The following is a 15,852-nucleotide window of genomic DNA, read 5'->3' as shown; positions in this document are numbered from 1 at the left end:
GAATGGCGGTGAGGGTGGAGACGCTTCGAGATGGAAACGGGGGACAGCTAGAATCAGACGTCACGGGAGTCCCCCTTATAAAAAAATAAAAACAAAACAAAACAAAACAAAACACAACTGTGACCCTTTAATCACATGTGTCGAACTCGTGCCATGGAGGGCTGAGACGCTGCAGGTGTTCTCTTCAACCAGTTTCTTCAGCAGGTGATTTAAGTGATGAGCTCCTTCCCTCAAATTGAAGGTGTTGATCGTTAAAATCACCTGCTTTAGTGACCGGCTGGAAAGAAAACCTGTAGTGTCTTGGCCCTCCACGGCACGAGTTTGACACCCCTGCTTTCGGTCAACTTGTACAAATACTGACCTAATGGTGTCTTTTCAGCTGTCTGGGAAGGGTTTTTTTATGTGCGTACTCAGACTCAGTCAATTGTACCGTGCGTGAACCCACTTGACACAGCACGGTATGTTTGACTAGTGTGGCATGACTAGAAGAGGTGGGCTAGGTCATGGCATGATTGTATGCACATGCTCAAAATAATCCAAAAGTTAAATCCACAGTACACTCATTCAGAACATTTGGGTGCGTAATAAATATGCATCAATTCATTAATGTGATCTTCCATTCATAAGTTCTTATGATAACTGACACACTTCACAATAGAAATGAACAAAAAGACTCAAAATAATCCAAAAGTCAAAACCATTGGTATGCTCGCTCACACCTAACATCATTCATGTGCATAATAAAGGCACGACCTGTCATGAATGCGATTGGTCCTCTCACAATTTCCTAATGATAACAGACATTTCATAATAGAAATACTGGATAATAGAAAGATTCAAAATAATCCAAAAGTTAAATCCACAGTACACTCATTCAGGACATTTGTTTGTATAATAAATATGCATCAATTCATTCATGTGATCTTGCACTCATAAGTTCTTATGATAACTGACACACTTCACAATAGAAATGAACAAAAAGACTCAAAATAATCCAAAAGTCAAAACTAATGGTAGGCTCACTCACACCTAACATCATTCATGTGCATAATAAAGGCACGACCTGTCATGAATGCGATTGGTCCTCTCACAATTTCCTAATGATAACAGACATTTCATAATAGAAATACTGGATAATAGAAAGATTCAAAATAATCCAAAAGTCAAACCCATAGAACCTGTGCTTAGCTTCGTCTACATTCGTGTATGTAATAATGACACGTCATGTCATGAATGCAATCAATGTTCTCTCAAGTTCGTAATGAGTTCCCTCACTCTCATAATATTAAAAAAATATACTCAAAATAGTCCAAAAGTCCAAACTAGTGATGTCCCAATCCGATCGTCAGAATCAGGATCGGCTGAAACGATGAAATTATCATTTTGGCTGAAATGATTAGTCCTACCCTTAAAGTATTTTGCAGGACCATTTTTTTCCAATTTTATCCTTTACTGGATGGACTTTTTTATTGGATGGATCTTTTCTTGGATAGGGACCTGACTCACAGAGGTTTGTTACAAAAGCCAAACAATATTGTTGGTCATTCTTTGGTCATTCTTTTTACAAAAAAGTAAATGTGTTATTGACTTAATGCGCTCACTCGCCTCACAAGTTCTTAATAACAGGTGCCACCTTCCACAATAGAAATAAATCAGAATGACTCGAAATAAGAGTCGAAATAATCCACAAAGTCAGGGAAATTGCAGTAATATACTGTAGCAGAATGGAAGTGATGGGACAAGCAAATGGCCCAAAGTGGGAATGCTCAGTGTGAGCGCAAGCCATTGGGGGCCAGGAGAGGGAGGGTGAATCGCATCCAAGTCCAGCACGGTATGAATAGCCTAGTGTGAGTACACGCTTAGTCTCTAAATTTAAATAATTTGGCTGTAAATTCCTTTTTTTTTTTTTTTGGATGACCCTTTTTTTTGCATTAAATAAACAACTGGCTTCAATCCACATCGTGCATATGGAGGGATCTCAGTGGTACAGACAGAAAAAGCCAGTCATCAATTACAAGTCAACAAAAGGCTTAGCCTAAATACGGCTTTGATTTGGAAACAAAGAAGAGACATGTAAGTTCAGCAGAGGGCACGCGAGTAGACCTTCTGCAACATTGCAAGCACTGTTATTACCACAAACACAAGCCCATCCATCTTCTATGCCGCTTATGCTCACTAGGGTCGCGGGTATGCTGGAGCCTATCACAGCTGACTTCGGGAGAGAGGCAGGGTACACCCTGGACTGGTCGCCAGCCAATTGCAGGGCGCATATAGACAAACAATCATTCACACTCACATTCATACCTATGGACAATTTAGAGTCAGCAATTAAAATTCAAATTTAATGTGGGAGGAGTACCTGGAGAAAACCCGCACACGCACGGGGAGAACATGCAAACTTCACACAGAGATGCCCAGTGGAGATTCAAACCCAGATCTTTCAGATCTCCTGACTGAGTGGCCAACATGCTAACCACTCGCAAACACAATTATTATATTATTAGAACTTTTAAGAAAAATACGGAAATGAACACCATCTCAACTTAGCTTTGGGGTTAATAGTTACTAATAAATCCCAGAGGTCCCACAGCAGTGTATTTGAAGTGTTAGCCTAGTCTAGGCTTGATGCTGGAATTTAGACAGTATACATTACCAGCAACATCACAGCTCCCATGTCTGTATCTGACTGACAGAGAGTTGGCAGAGCTCCAGGCATTATTTTAAGATGTGGAGCAAAGCCTGTTTCGTGTTTAAAAAAAACAAAAATCACCTGGGCCCACCTGGCTAGGGTCGGGTCAGAGGCAATGGTGGTAATATTTGAACCATCAATTGAGTTAAGTCTAAAATGTTGTGGTATACCTGTGAAAGCAGAGGCATCATCATTTGATTAGTTGAACAGCGCCGCAATGAAGGAGAAGAACCATCTAAAACCGCATTGGTCCGACCCAATCGAGACACAGAGAAAATAAATATGCATAATTGTCCAATTATCTCTCGGGAACATTTGTTATTTTTGGTGTGATAATTGAATAGAGAAGCAATTACCACAGGCAGACAAAACAGAAGTGCCGAGTGGTGCAGCAGGGGAGTTATTGTTTGTAACACTGTTAGGATTTTCCCAGCTTGGGAAACTGGGGCACCCAGTAGTGTTCACTTGCTGGACCCAATCCCAAACCTTTAACCCAAGGTACGCACCAAACCGTGATTATGCTTCACCGACCACCACTTTGTGTTGTGTGTTTTCAAAACACAGAGCGAGCTTGATCTCACCCACCGGACCACCCGGCCAGCTCACCACCTCCCTGCCTGCCTGCCTGCCTTGTTGTTTTCCCAAACAGCGTGTTAAATGTCATCTGACAAGTGAACAAACAGCATGGAGGGCCCCTCCATGTCAAAGCGGAACCCACAGGTCCGAGCAGGATGCCAGACAAGACTCGGACTGGAAACATATTGCCGTGGCGGCGGTGGGGAGCAAACATGTAAGCCTCCCCCCGGGGTGGTTAACATGACAGGAAATGAAACATAAATGAAACATGGCATTAAAGTATTGTGTAGGTGGATTTGTCATGAACGTTTAAGAAAAACAGAGAAAACAAAAAAAGATCCTGCAAGGTTATTTCATCCACAACATGACACCACTTGGGTCTACCAGATCAGCTCATGATTAGCCAAGATTGCTGATGCAGCTAGCATTCTACGCTACATACTGTATGCACTGAAACTCAACATGATAGACGCCATATATCACATATAGTGGCCTCCAGAAGTACTGGAACAGTGAGGTCAATTCCTTTATTTTTGCTGTGGACTGAAAACATTTGGCTTTGACATCAAACCATGAATCCGAGTGCAGAGAGCAACATTTCAGCTTTTATTCCCACGTATTTACATCTGGATCTGATGAATGTCTATGCTCAGTTTCAGATTGGGTTGGAATGGTTTTTGCATGTGCAGACTGCATTTAAAGATGAAAACAACATGAAAACCAAAGAGCTGTCTATGAGTGAAAAACAAACGATTGTGATTCTCAGAGAAGACGGAACCTTAGTCAGAACCATTGCACAAACTTTGGGAAACATCAGCAGCTGATGACCAAAACATTGCTAGAGATGTAAATAAAGACCCTAAAACATCCGTTAGTGACATCAGCAACAACCTGCAGAGGGCAGGAGTGAAGGTATAACTATCGACTGTTTGTTGATAGTTATACCTTACCTTATGGAAACAGGAACCGGAAGTCAGCTACATCGCCAATCTATGATGTCATTAGCGGCTGACTCTCAACGAAGGTGGTGTCCATGTTGATCTCACTCCCACATCATGTCTTTGGGAATAGTCAGTGAAGGTAAAAGTAACCTTAAATGTTCATTGATCCCTTTCATTCATAATTTATATGCATTTATATGCTTTTCAAAAGCTATTATTGTAAAACTTTAAAAACGGATATTGTGTTAACATTTTTGGCTCTCTGGAATGGATTAATTGGATTTACATGATTTCTTATGGTAAAAACTGATAAGGTTAGCGTCCGTTTTGGTTACAGTCTGACCTTCTGGAACGGCTTAATGATGCTAACCAAACAGATAGATACTCATTAATCTCCAAGAGAAATTCACATTGTGTGCAAAAATGCAAAAAAAAACAAGGCTCCACTGTAAAACAAACATTAGCAACACCAGCAAAGCAATGTGAGCTACAGTGCTAACATCGCAATCACGTTTTAACAGCAACTTCAACAGCTCCTATGTCCGTAACTGACTGACAGAAGGTCGGCAGAGCTCCAACCTGCATTTTAAGATGCACAGCGAAGCCTTCCTTTTTACAAAGTTGTGTGCATACTATACATGGCTCATTTATCTCGGGGCGGCAACATATCCAGGAGGTTTTTCCTTCATGACGTCATGAAAACCCGCAAAATCCCTGGTAAATGAGAACATTTCCTGTGGTGGGAAAGGGCCTATAGTTAACCATGATGCGATGATACTGCACTAATAATGCTGCTGTAAAAATAGAAGTAGCTGAAATAGTGCCCTTCATGCAAGACACTTGCTTGTAGCATTCTCTCGAGTCATAAAGACTCTTCAGCGTGGTGGTCCAAGGCTACGCTGGACTCTACTAAAGCCTTCAAACAGCTGCCTGTGGAGGGAGGGGGTTGATGCAAAGCAGGCAAGACTATGCTACTGCAGACTATGTACTGTGCAGTATTAAACAATATGTTTGTATTTACACCGACACAGTATTGGTACAGCTGTTACAAACTGAATATCTAAGTGACCCAGACCATAGTGACTAACTTAAAGCCACTAGCCTGCACATTCATGATAAGAGAAGCATACTGCAGTAGGAGCTCGAGGGGGTGGTGGGGCAGGAGGGATGAGTTTACTATGGAGCCAATCACTTGGCATGTACGCATAATCAAATTAGTTAGCCCGCTTTAACCGAGTTAAGCTGTGAAAAAAAAAAATCCAATTCGAAGCGGCACCTAATTCTTTTGAATCAAGTGCCTTAACCCTTGTCCCTCCAGGGCTCATGTCATCACCAGTCAGTCATGCTGGCTCAATTTTGGTGACCTTTACACTACAGCTCTGAAGGCAGCAGTGTCATGTCGTTGTGTACTGTTACAACATCGAGGCGTGCAGAATCAAATACATCATGTAGAAAACAGTGCGGGTGTAATCATATTAATCATGGTTCGGTAGGTGCCTCGGTTTTAAGATGACAGGTTGGTTCATTTTTGGCTACAGTAAGGGAACAAAACTTAGCTTTTGTGTAAACTATGGGTGTCCCGATACAACTGTTTCACTTCTAATCCCATGCCGATATCGCAGCCTTGAATATTGGCCAATACCGATATCAATCAGATATCAGCATGAATCATACAGACTTTTATGACTTATTTCGTAATGTTGAATGTTAGAAAAAGTCTTGATCAAGTGATATTACTTAGCGAACAATAATCAGCAACAGCGGGTATTAGGGGTGTCACGAGACGAGACGATACACAAGAATGGGTCTGCCAGGCGAGACAAGATACAATTTACTGCAATCGACTAATTTAATTTCTATGACGTTACACTATGGCTGACAAAAGGGCTCACTCAGTTCATGCCGTTGTTCTATGGAACAAACGTGCCAAGGTGCTGAAACCAATGCACAGCGTGAATCCTCTTCCTGCCTGTTTCAAGGTGAGAGACGAGGAAAACAAACACGCATGCACATGGCAATATATCGAGGCCGGCAAAATTAGTGAGCACATGCTGTTGGTGTGACCATGCTGCTGGATAGATGTGCTGGGGCAGAGTCTGGAACTGACTGCACCCATAGGAGTGCCAATATCAGAGATTTTAGATTTTAGATGCAGGCTGATATAATCCAATCCGGCTTTTTTGCTGATATCAACCCGATATCCAATATCAATATTGAATCGGGACACACCTAGTGTAAAGAGCTTTAATGATTTTTAAATTGAAACAAATGCAACTAGCGTGTAATTCCCCAAGACATAAAATTCTCAAATGGGACTTGAGGACACAAACGTTCCTCCGTGTAGTGGTGGGCGGGGTCACCTGGCTAGAGGCGGTATTTCGTCCGTGAGGAAGGAGGCTTTTCCTTCATGAAGTCATAAGAAGCCTCAAACGTCAAAAGCAAGCATTTCAGCGCCTCTTTTCTCAAAAGTGAAGAACCCAAGTGCTATTTTAAACTACATAGACATGCTCTAAGGACACATATTACTGTTAAAACACCATTAAAAAGTCACTTTTGCATCATTGGCGACCTTCAACACACAAGTGCATGTCCTTCGTTTTCATTGTTCACACAGAAATGCTAACAAAAACTTGCCAAAACGCGGCCGTTCTCACCACTCGTCTTGGGTAACTTTTGTAAACAAGCGCCACTGGTCGCTGTGGAGAGCGCTGGCCTTTTGATCCTCCAAGCATGTCACATGTCAAAGGTCAGCTGCAATGTCTCACAGGCGCTATCTACCCAGCGACCAGACCTCGCGGGAGACCCGTCCCCGCCCCCTCCCATGCTGGCTGTTGCTCCGCTGACCACGTCGCCCAACCCCCGACGCTCTGCATGCCAAGCAAGCAGGCAAACGCTGAGCTTTCACGAAAGGTCAGCTCCACCTTTACCCCAAAGACAGAACCTGCAGATCAGATCCATCGTGATCACTGAAGAAGGCCCTGAGGTCACAACTTAGGGTGTTTCATTTGCAAATAGTTCAAAAACTATAAACTAAAAGGTGTGTACTGCAGTTGGACCATTTCATGCATCAGGTCAGGTTATGTTTCTGCACATGCTGCTCATGATATACTGCACAGATCAGCTGTCCGATCAAAAATGTGCTCTCAGTGACTCGGCACTTCCTAAATGGTATCGCATGAAGATGATATGAAGCAGCCAAAGTCATCAAAGCAGCAAGTCCTTGCTGTGGGACCTGGGAACAAAAAAGGGCCTTCCTGAACTGTTCCCACTGAGAACTTTGGAAGCGTACGATTATCCAACATGTCTTGCCAAGACAAAGAATCAGATTCAAGGGAATTAAAAGGTCAAGTCCAACCCATGGTTGATTAACTAAGAGGTGTGTCGCGATAATTTTGTCCATATAGTACCCAAACGTGTTCCCAAAATAGTCAGGCCAACACAAGCCTTTGGCTTTCTATTAATGTCTACTGGTTATTTATCATGAAGCTATAAATATTTGTTGATATTACGTATGGTCACACATGATATCATTTTACATGTGTAGTTTTTAGGAAAAAATGTTAGGTGTTTTTAAAGATTTTTTTAATGTTTTTTTTTTGTTTTTTTTAAATAAAGAATTAAATGCATTTTTAAAAAGTTACCGCTGCTGGTCTGGTATCATTTATGGGCCTCATTTGAATAGTCCTGTGGTACAGTATGAATGATTCATTTGACAATAGCAACAAAAATAAACCACTGAAAACTCTACCCAAAATGTTCTGGGACGGCGCACAATTTTGTCAAAAGTAACGATTATTATCGTGCACCCCTGGTATTTATCCTTAACTTGATATTTTGCCAATGTATAATATAATTAGGCTTTGGAACCAGACTTCAAATGTGGGTCTAGAGCTGGAAAATCCTCTTTTGTTTTCTTCGAATATTTCATGAGACAAACCTGAAAAGAGCACTATGGAAGCCAGAGGCGTCCTTTAATGGCAGGAAAAAAAACAGCTTTAGCCACAAACAAGGACAACAAAAGCGGCGGGTCTGCAATGCAATGCACTGCTGCACGGTAGCGAGTGAGCGATTACCATGGTGGCAGAAGGATAATCTGGATAAGACCAACGCGGACACCGAGGTGCCCTCCCGCCCCACTGGCCCCCGAATGCGTCACACTGCATGAAGAGGACTTCCTGAATGGTCGTGCATGTCTTCTCACACACGTGTGCCTAATTCCATTTTATGTTACATGGCATGCTACATGTGTGAGCACTTGATTTGTTGCAGTTTCTCCTCCAAGCAGATCCTTATGAACGGTTTGTGCTCACAGAACCAAAGCGGTCAAATGAGGGTAGCAACAAATTGTCCATACGTCATTGATAGGCTTGCCACGATAACAAATTTTGCTGGTTGATAATTGTACTATAAATAATCTCACAAAATTACCGATAATATCAACTTTATTTAGACCATTTTTTCATAACTTTTCAATAAATGTCATGTTACATGTGGACCACTACATGGTACTCAAGTATACTGTACCTAGGTGAAGTTGCCCACTGTGGCACTGATGAGTCGGTGAGGAAGTGGTAACTCTTTATTTCGCAACCAGAGTAACAACACAGCTCACAGTGAACTTCCCAACCCCACTGAAATCACAGAGGTCACCATTTCACATACCAATCCTACTCATTGTGTCATAAAGGTAAAGTACAGCAAAGCATGCTGGGAAACAGGAAGTGCTCCCGGTGACGCTACACTATACAGACCTTCTCTGCTAAGAAAAAAAAAACAACATTTCCATAAAACCTACACACACATACACGCAGTTATGTAGTGTATGTTTAAACTAATGTTATATTTGAGCTGGACCACAGTGGCGTAAAATGCAATGTTGCTGATTGTACTTCAAAGCGTCCTCCTCCACTCGGCCACACAGCTAAGGAACCGCTGCCCGCAACATGCGCATGCAGGCCCTCCGAGGCAACTCGCACTGTCCGCCAAACACCTAACATCTCCCGAAATGCTGGCCCCTCAACCGCTGGCCCACCGATATTATCGGACATCCCTACTAATTATGAGAAAACTTTGAGGATATCTGTATTGCATGTATGCTAGCATGTCTTACAAAGCATTTTGACAAGATGCATTAAAAGTGTGCCACGAATGTTATTTCCAGTCACTACTGTGAATATTGTTACTATGGCATTCTTTTCAAGAGGAGACCATGTGAAGAGTGTCAAACATCTTTGATGAAGCCCGATGGCCGAGGCTCTACAACATGAGCCTGTGTGATGTGTAAGCCCTGCAAACAAGGCTTCCATTTCTCTCTCTTGCAGCTTTTATTTATGTTGCCATGTGATGGAGTCAACTGGCCCGCATGCCTGGGAGGGGTGGCAGCGGGCAGCCAGAGGAGCAACAGATTGGCTCTAACAGTCCGTGATTCATCTTCAAAGTCGTATCATAACCAGAGCCAGAGACGTCACACACGGACGGGAGCTGCGGATCGGCTCAGGGGATCAATATCCAATCATGACTTTGCATGATATTACTCTTGTGCCTCTCCAAGAAGCCACCCCTCCACACCAACGCATAAAACATCCGCTATATGATGGGAGCACTTTGTTGTTTTTAAGGATCTACTGCAAAATGCGAGACAAAGATCCTCTCCATAGCAAGAGTGCTCTGCTGTTTGTAAGCATCTAGTCTCTCAACTGGCCTACCATGCAGCCACAGCTTCAAGAAATCCTAGGGGAAACACTGGAACGAGTTCCGTTCCTACAAATGTGATTTTTAGTGTAAATCTCAACTTATACCTATATTATAGCTAAATGAACACCTAAGGGACTCACACTGTACACAGAAAACATGAAGAACATATAAAATACCTTATACCTTACATAACCTTACATGTAAAATACCTTACTTTTATCCCTGTGGTTGTCTTGCACACTGGAAGGGAGAAGGGGAAGATATAGGCTTATTGGGAGGAGGATGTCTCAATAATGAGACCACTACACTGCTCATTTATCACTGTGCATTTCATAGTAGAAGATCCTTTCACTCGGTGAGACAAGGGCCACACGTGCTCGCCAGAGAAGGCATTTATTGCAGGTTTATTGCAGGCACAATAATAATAACATAATAATCATAATAATAACACGGGCTACTGGTGGGGCCAAAACTCCGAAAACCTCCGACATCACTTCCTGTCCTCTACACATCTGTTCGCCCACCATTGAGGTCCACAAGGGAACACATTTCCTGTGATACACAGAAACGGGAGTTTTATTTTTGTCTTAAATGTTTTATTTACTCGTATTATGTCTACTATATTAGATATTACAAGTGTAAAGCCATTTAAAGCCGACATTACATTGATGAGACATTGATGAGACAACAGCCACCACAGGAAGTGTGCTGTCCAGGAAAAAACAACAAAGAACTGCTAACGTGTGGTCTTATTTATGTCTAATATGTCTTATTTTCTCTGATTATATCTACTATCTTGGGTAATACAAATGTAAAAGATGAAAGAGTGAATAAATGAAGAAATGTAAAGGTGGTCGTTTCATGTCTGCAGGGGACTAATAATGTTAAAAACCGTATTTAGAAGATTGTAAACAGGCTTTCTATGCCATAACCACAAAAATATTCCCTTTATTAATATCGAATCCTACTTCGCGGATATTCACTTATCTCTGTCGAGTCTGGAACCGATTAACCGCAACAAACAAGGGACAACTGTAATCACCCGATGTCCGTGAATGCCCCTCACGTTCTTGTTTGTGATATTCACTTGCTACGCCGCCACGGGGTGCAGCTGCAGACAGCTGCAGATATCTGCTGGAGAAGAGAGCGCCATAGAGAGGACAGCGTCTCACTGCTGCAGCTCACCTTGTTTTGAAAACAGTAAGATATTTCAGAAGTTTGAGTTCTGGACCAAAACAATTCAGCAATTTGGGTGGCCGTTTGTCATTGAGGGGTGCTGGTGGGTGACAGCCATTGCTGTTTTTAAGAACCTACAGTCTTAAAAAAAAAAGATTTCTTTCCTGAAATCCTGACTTTGCATGATATTACTGTTGTGCCTCGCCAAGACACCACTTTTGCTGTTGGGATGCATTCAGTATAGCTCTGTCTTGGATTTAGGACTGGAAGGTGTCAGGTTCTAGAGATGTTGACCTACGAACGTGACAAGCCTGGAGAACCTCACTCCTCAGAACCATTACCACATCAGTGACTACATTTTAATGCTTAGAAATCAATAAATCATTTAATCATGGCGGTTTCTACCACAGACCAAACATCCACAGTCCTCTAATCCATCATACAACCACTTTTACATCGTACAATAATTTCATTTCATTCCAGAACCCATCATATAATCACCAATTTTTTTTTCCAATCAGACGCTCCTTAAACAAATAATCTTACACAGATGTCATCTTCTCTGCCAGACATGACCTAAATCTGTCGAACACACACCATCAGTGATAGAACAAACAATTGCACTAACATGTTTTTGTGACGTACTGTCGTACTGTTTGAACCCGTATTCATTTACATCTGCTAACATGACTTTGTGGCTTCTGTCCAAGCGAGTCCATCCTTTTTTTTTTTTTTTTCCCTGCCTTAGAACGGATGTGTCTGTGTGAGTGAGGTAACCACCCCTCTCCCAGTCTTCCTCGTCTGCAGTAAGCCTGTAATAGGCTTTAACGCTGCAGCGACTACAGCGGCAGCTACTGCACATGCTGCTCACCTTGGACACAGCCAATGGGCCACGTTTTTTTCCACCAATAGCGGTTAACTAGCTGCGAAAAAAAACTGACAATAAAACAACACATTCACATTTTTTGACATTCAAGACGTCACGTTGCATAATTTCATTTTAGGCCACCCCTTCCAGCAATCCATGATGGATGAGGCGGGACTCCTGTGCTCCAGAATACATACACATACTTTATGATAGGGATGTCCAGATCCAATACTCATATCGGATATCGGGCCGATATCAGCACAAAAAAAACACGTATCAGATCATATCGGCCTGCATCTAAAATCACTGGTATTGGCACTTCGATACAAGCAGTCAATTTCAGACTCCACCCCAGCACGTCTATCCAGCAGCGGCTGGATAGAGCCCGCGTGATCACAACGACAGCGGCGCTGACATTTTAAGGATCAGGTAGGAGTGATGTGTATTTTTCATTAAAGTCCGAAAAAGACATTGCACCTGCAACAAGCAAAAAAAAAAAAAAATGGCCTGGAGTTCTGTCAACTACAAGCTGTAGGTGTGATCATTTTGTTTTTCTTCAGTGAATGGGCTAACCTAGCTTGATGCTTCTGTTAAGATGTAACTGTAATGTTAGCAATTTAGCTCACACGGCCATGCTAGCGTTGCTAACATCTGTGTTCTCCTATCCCGTTTGAGGATTTGATGTGCAGTCGTCTCTCGCCACTTTGCGGTTCGAATTTCGCGGCTTCACTCGATCACCGTTTTTCAAAAATATATTAATGAATAAATCATGCTGTTTTGCGGCTCAATACGGCCGATTATTAGTCCGAAAATATGCATACTGAAGCAAATTTTACATAGTTTTTCCTAAATTCAACATGTTCAAGCATAAAATGGCTAAATGAACTAAAATACAAATATAAGGCATTCACAAGACGCATTCAAAGACTATGTGAATGATATGTAGTATTCTACAATGGTCACTAGGCATCAGTAATGTTACTGATACACAAACACCGTACTTTTATTGCAGGTTTGAATGATCTCCCACCCCGCCTCCCCTCACCGAGACAAATAGAGTGTATGCCTGACAAAAGGGCTCACTCCGTTCGTGCCGTTGTTCTACGGAACAAAATCAGCGAGGTGCTGACACCAATGTACAGAGTGAACCTTCTTCCTGCCTGTTTGGAGGCAAGAGACGGGGAATACAGACATGCATGGCCATGGCAATATATTGAGGCTGGCAAAATGATGCAGTTCATTTTCATTTATTGTGTGACGAATTAATTGATTTATTATCGTCCCAGGCCTAGTGCACACGAGACAGTTTTTTCCTGAACGAGAAATCTTGTCACGTTTTAATCTCGTGAGATCTTGTGACACGAGATCTTGTGACCCTTTGTTTTCCATACGGACAGGAATATTTCCTGATGAGATTCCGTGTGGACAGAGAACTTTCCGAAAACATTTTTAAAAAGTTTGTTCAGTTTTTCTTTCCGCCTGGACAGGAATATGTCCAGATGCAATTCCATGTTGATGGATAACTTTGAAAATGGTTTAGAAAAAAGTTTTTTCATTTTAGTTTCAGCTTGGATGGGGAAGCTGTCATATCAAATTTGAAGCTGGCGGCGATGGTGGCCATGAGACCGGAGAGGACAGGGGAGGCAAGCATGCCCCTGATGCCAACAGTCAGCGGCCTTATTTGACAGATGGATCGGTGCCCTGAGAGCTGGTGGTCATGTGACTGCTGGATTAGCGGTAGCACAACTGAAAGCAGGGCAGGGGTTGGAGGTTGGGGGTGGGGGGAAGGGGGGGGGGGCATGTCACCACATGCTTCCTGATCACTTCCCTCACACGCATATTAGCCGTTTCTCTTTTTCGCTCCAGAAATCAAATACCACAATTTGATCATGCACAAATAAAAAAATTGTCAACCGCCTTCCCGTTATCTAAGCCTCGATGGGTCTTACACGTTTGACTCATCACTCAGTCACATCAACAACAACAAAAAACCCCAGAGAGCTGACTTCCAGCTAACTGGGGATGTCAATGCTGAGAACGGACCCTCCCCGACTACCCAGCAGTTAAAAAACACACAACATGGGTCGCTGTGAGGGCATTCATACAGTGCTAGCCTAAACCGTCGAGTAGCTTAGCACGGTACGCTTTGGTAGGGTTGACTTGTTAGCTGCCTTAGCGAGTAGCGAATGCGGAATAAGTTGCCAGTGACTTCGCTAAACGTTCACACTGACTAAAAAACATATACAAGACCTGATTGGACGGCGTTTATGACGCATTATGATACAAAACAAAAACCTGTCCACCACTTTTAATATTTATAACTATTAAAGTCACAAAAGGCTCCCACAACGTCTTTTAAAAACAATCCTCCAAACAACACCATTTTTCAATTAAGCCTCCTATAGTTGCCGGGTGCATGGCCTACAAAATCCACTTTCTCATGCACTCTACAACATTATTGAAGTTAAACAATAAAGTTTTCATGTAAAATAAAATGAACCATGTAGCTCAGTCAGGGAGCTGAAGCCCTTCCTGCCCTCAAACACTCATTTCTCCAATACATTCGACTTGTCGTTACTTTTCCATCATCAGCTGTCGGCCACTGCCATCAGCCACTTTTGTTTTTATTGTTAATTATTCTCCTCTCTTTTCCAACTCAAGCAAATAGGAAGCAAATTATGAAACACGCTAACCTTCCGCAACAAAACATATCGACTGAGTGACAGAGGGTTCTATGCACTGGCCACAACATTAGGTACACCTTCACAGTAGTGAAAAGTACCCACACGTATTAGCTGCAAATATGAGCAACAAACATTAGAATGACCTATAATAGCAACAAATATCGGCAGTAAACATTAGCAAAAAATTAAACTACAAATTTAACCATTAAATTACCATTATCAGAAAAATTTTGCAACAAATATAACTGCAAATATAATAAACATTATATTGCTAATATTATCAATATGGTAGTCTAATAAGCGCTGCTTCTTCCTTCTCCGTTTCGGACAGTCTGCATCTTGCAAGTGTAATGTTATGTGCTGCAATGTAAATTGTTTTGCATGTTTGAAATAAACTAACTATTACCAAACATTAGCAATAATCATTAGCTGTAAACATTAGCAACAAATGTTACTACAAACATAACCATTACATTACCAGAACTAGCTGTAAACGTTAGCAAAAAACATTAGCTGTAAACACAAGTGTGTTGACAGTAAAGGGCAGCAAACACATGCATGGAAGTGGAGGGGAGGGGGGAGTCTTCGACAGCCTGTTGATCCAGCTGAGCCTCCGAGGACAGCGGACACACCGACGCCGAGTGCCCCGGTTCGCTACAACTTAAGTTTATAAATAACGAAATAGGATAATTTCGCCTCGTAACCGTTGACGTGTCGTTAAACAACAACAGAAAAAGCACAAGCAAAAACAAAACACAAACATATGCGCGTACAGAGATGTGACTCGTACCTCCGTGGAGCGACTGCCGCGGCTGTCCTGGGCTCTGTGCGGCCCCAAGGTGCGTGGCGGTGGGCGAGCGGCGGCGGGGAGCTGTCGGTGGGTCAGTCAGTGTAGTTTGTTCACACTTTCCTATGACCTCTCTCTTCGTGCTGGAGCGCGCTCGTTTACTCCTCCTGCCCCTCCCCTCGCTAGCTGTCTATCTCTCTCTCGCTATCGCCGCCCACTTCCGGCCGTCAATGGAAGTTACGCGAAACACTCTTGTTGATTTTCGTACACTACTATTAACTATTTAAAGTATATTTTAGCACCCAAAAATCACCTTTAAAAATGTTATAAGTGCAATAATGTACATTATTGACTGCTATAGTTGGATACATTTGTATTTCTACTCTTTTACGGCATTAAATTATACAGTACGGTGTATATTACATTATTCAATTGGC

General features: G+C 42.3%; 1 protein-coding gene across 2 annotated transcripts in view; it reads right to left on the bottom strand.

The window, feature by feature from the left end:
- The window catches only part of stat5a (signal transducer and activator of transcription 5a), a 45,837-nt gene extending 30,256 nt beyond the window's left edge, over positions 1-15,581 (bottom strand). Inside the window, exon 1 of one of the 2 annotated variants that reach the window (XM_054758671.1) lies at positions 15,419-15,581. The gene's annotated coding sequence lies outside the window, so the exon portion shown is untranslated. Of the gene's footprint in view, positions 1-15,401 lie in introns of both variants that reach the window. The other variant, XM_054758672.1, reaches the window with a different exon arrangement.
- Between the last annotated feature and the right edge of the window lie 271 nt (positions 15,582-15,852).

Source organism: Dunckerocampus dactyliophorus, chromosome 18 (genome assembly GCF_027744805.1).
Source record: "Dunckerocampus dactyliophorus isolate RoL2022-P2 chromosome 18, RoL_Ddac_1.1, whole genome shotgun sequence".
NCBI lineage: Eukaryota > Metazoa > Chordata > Actinopteri > Syngnathiformes > Syngnathidae > Dunckerocampus > Dunckerocampus dactyliophorus.
This window is presented reverse-complemented; position numbering and strand designations above follow the sequence as displayed.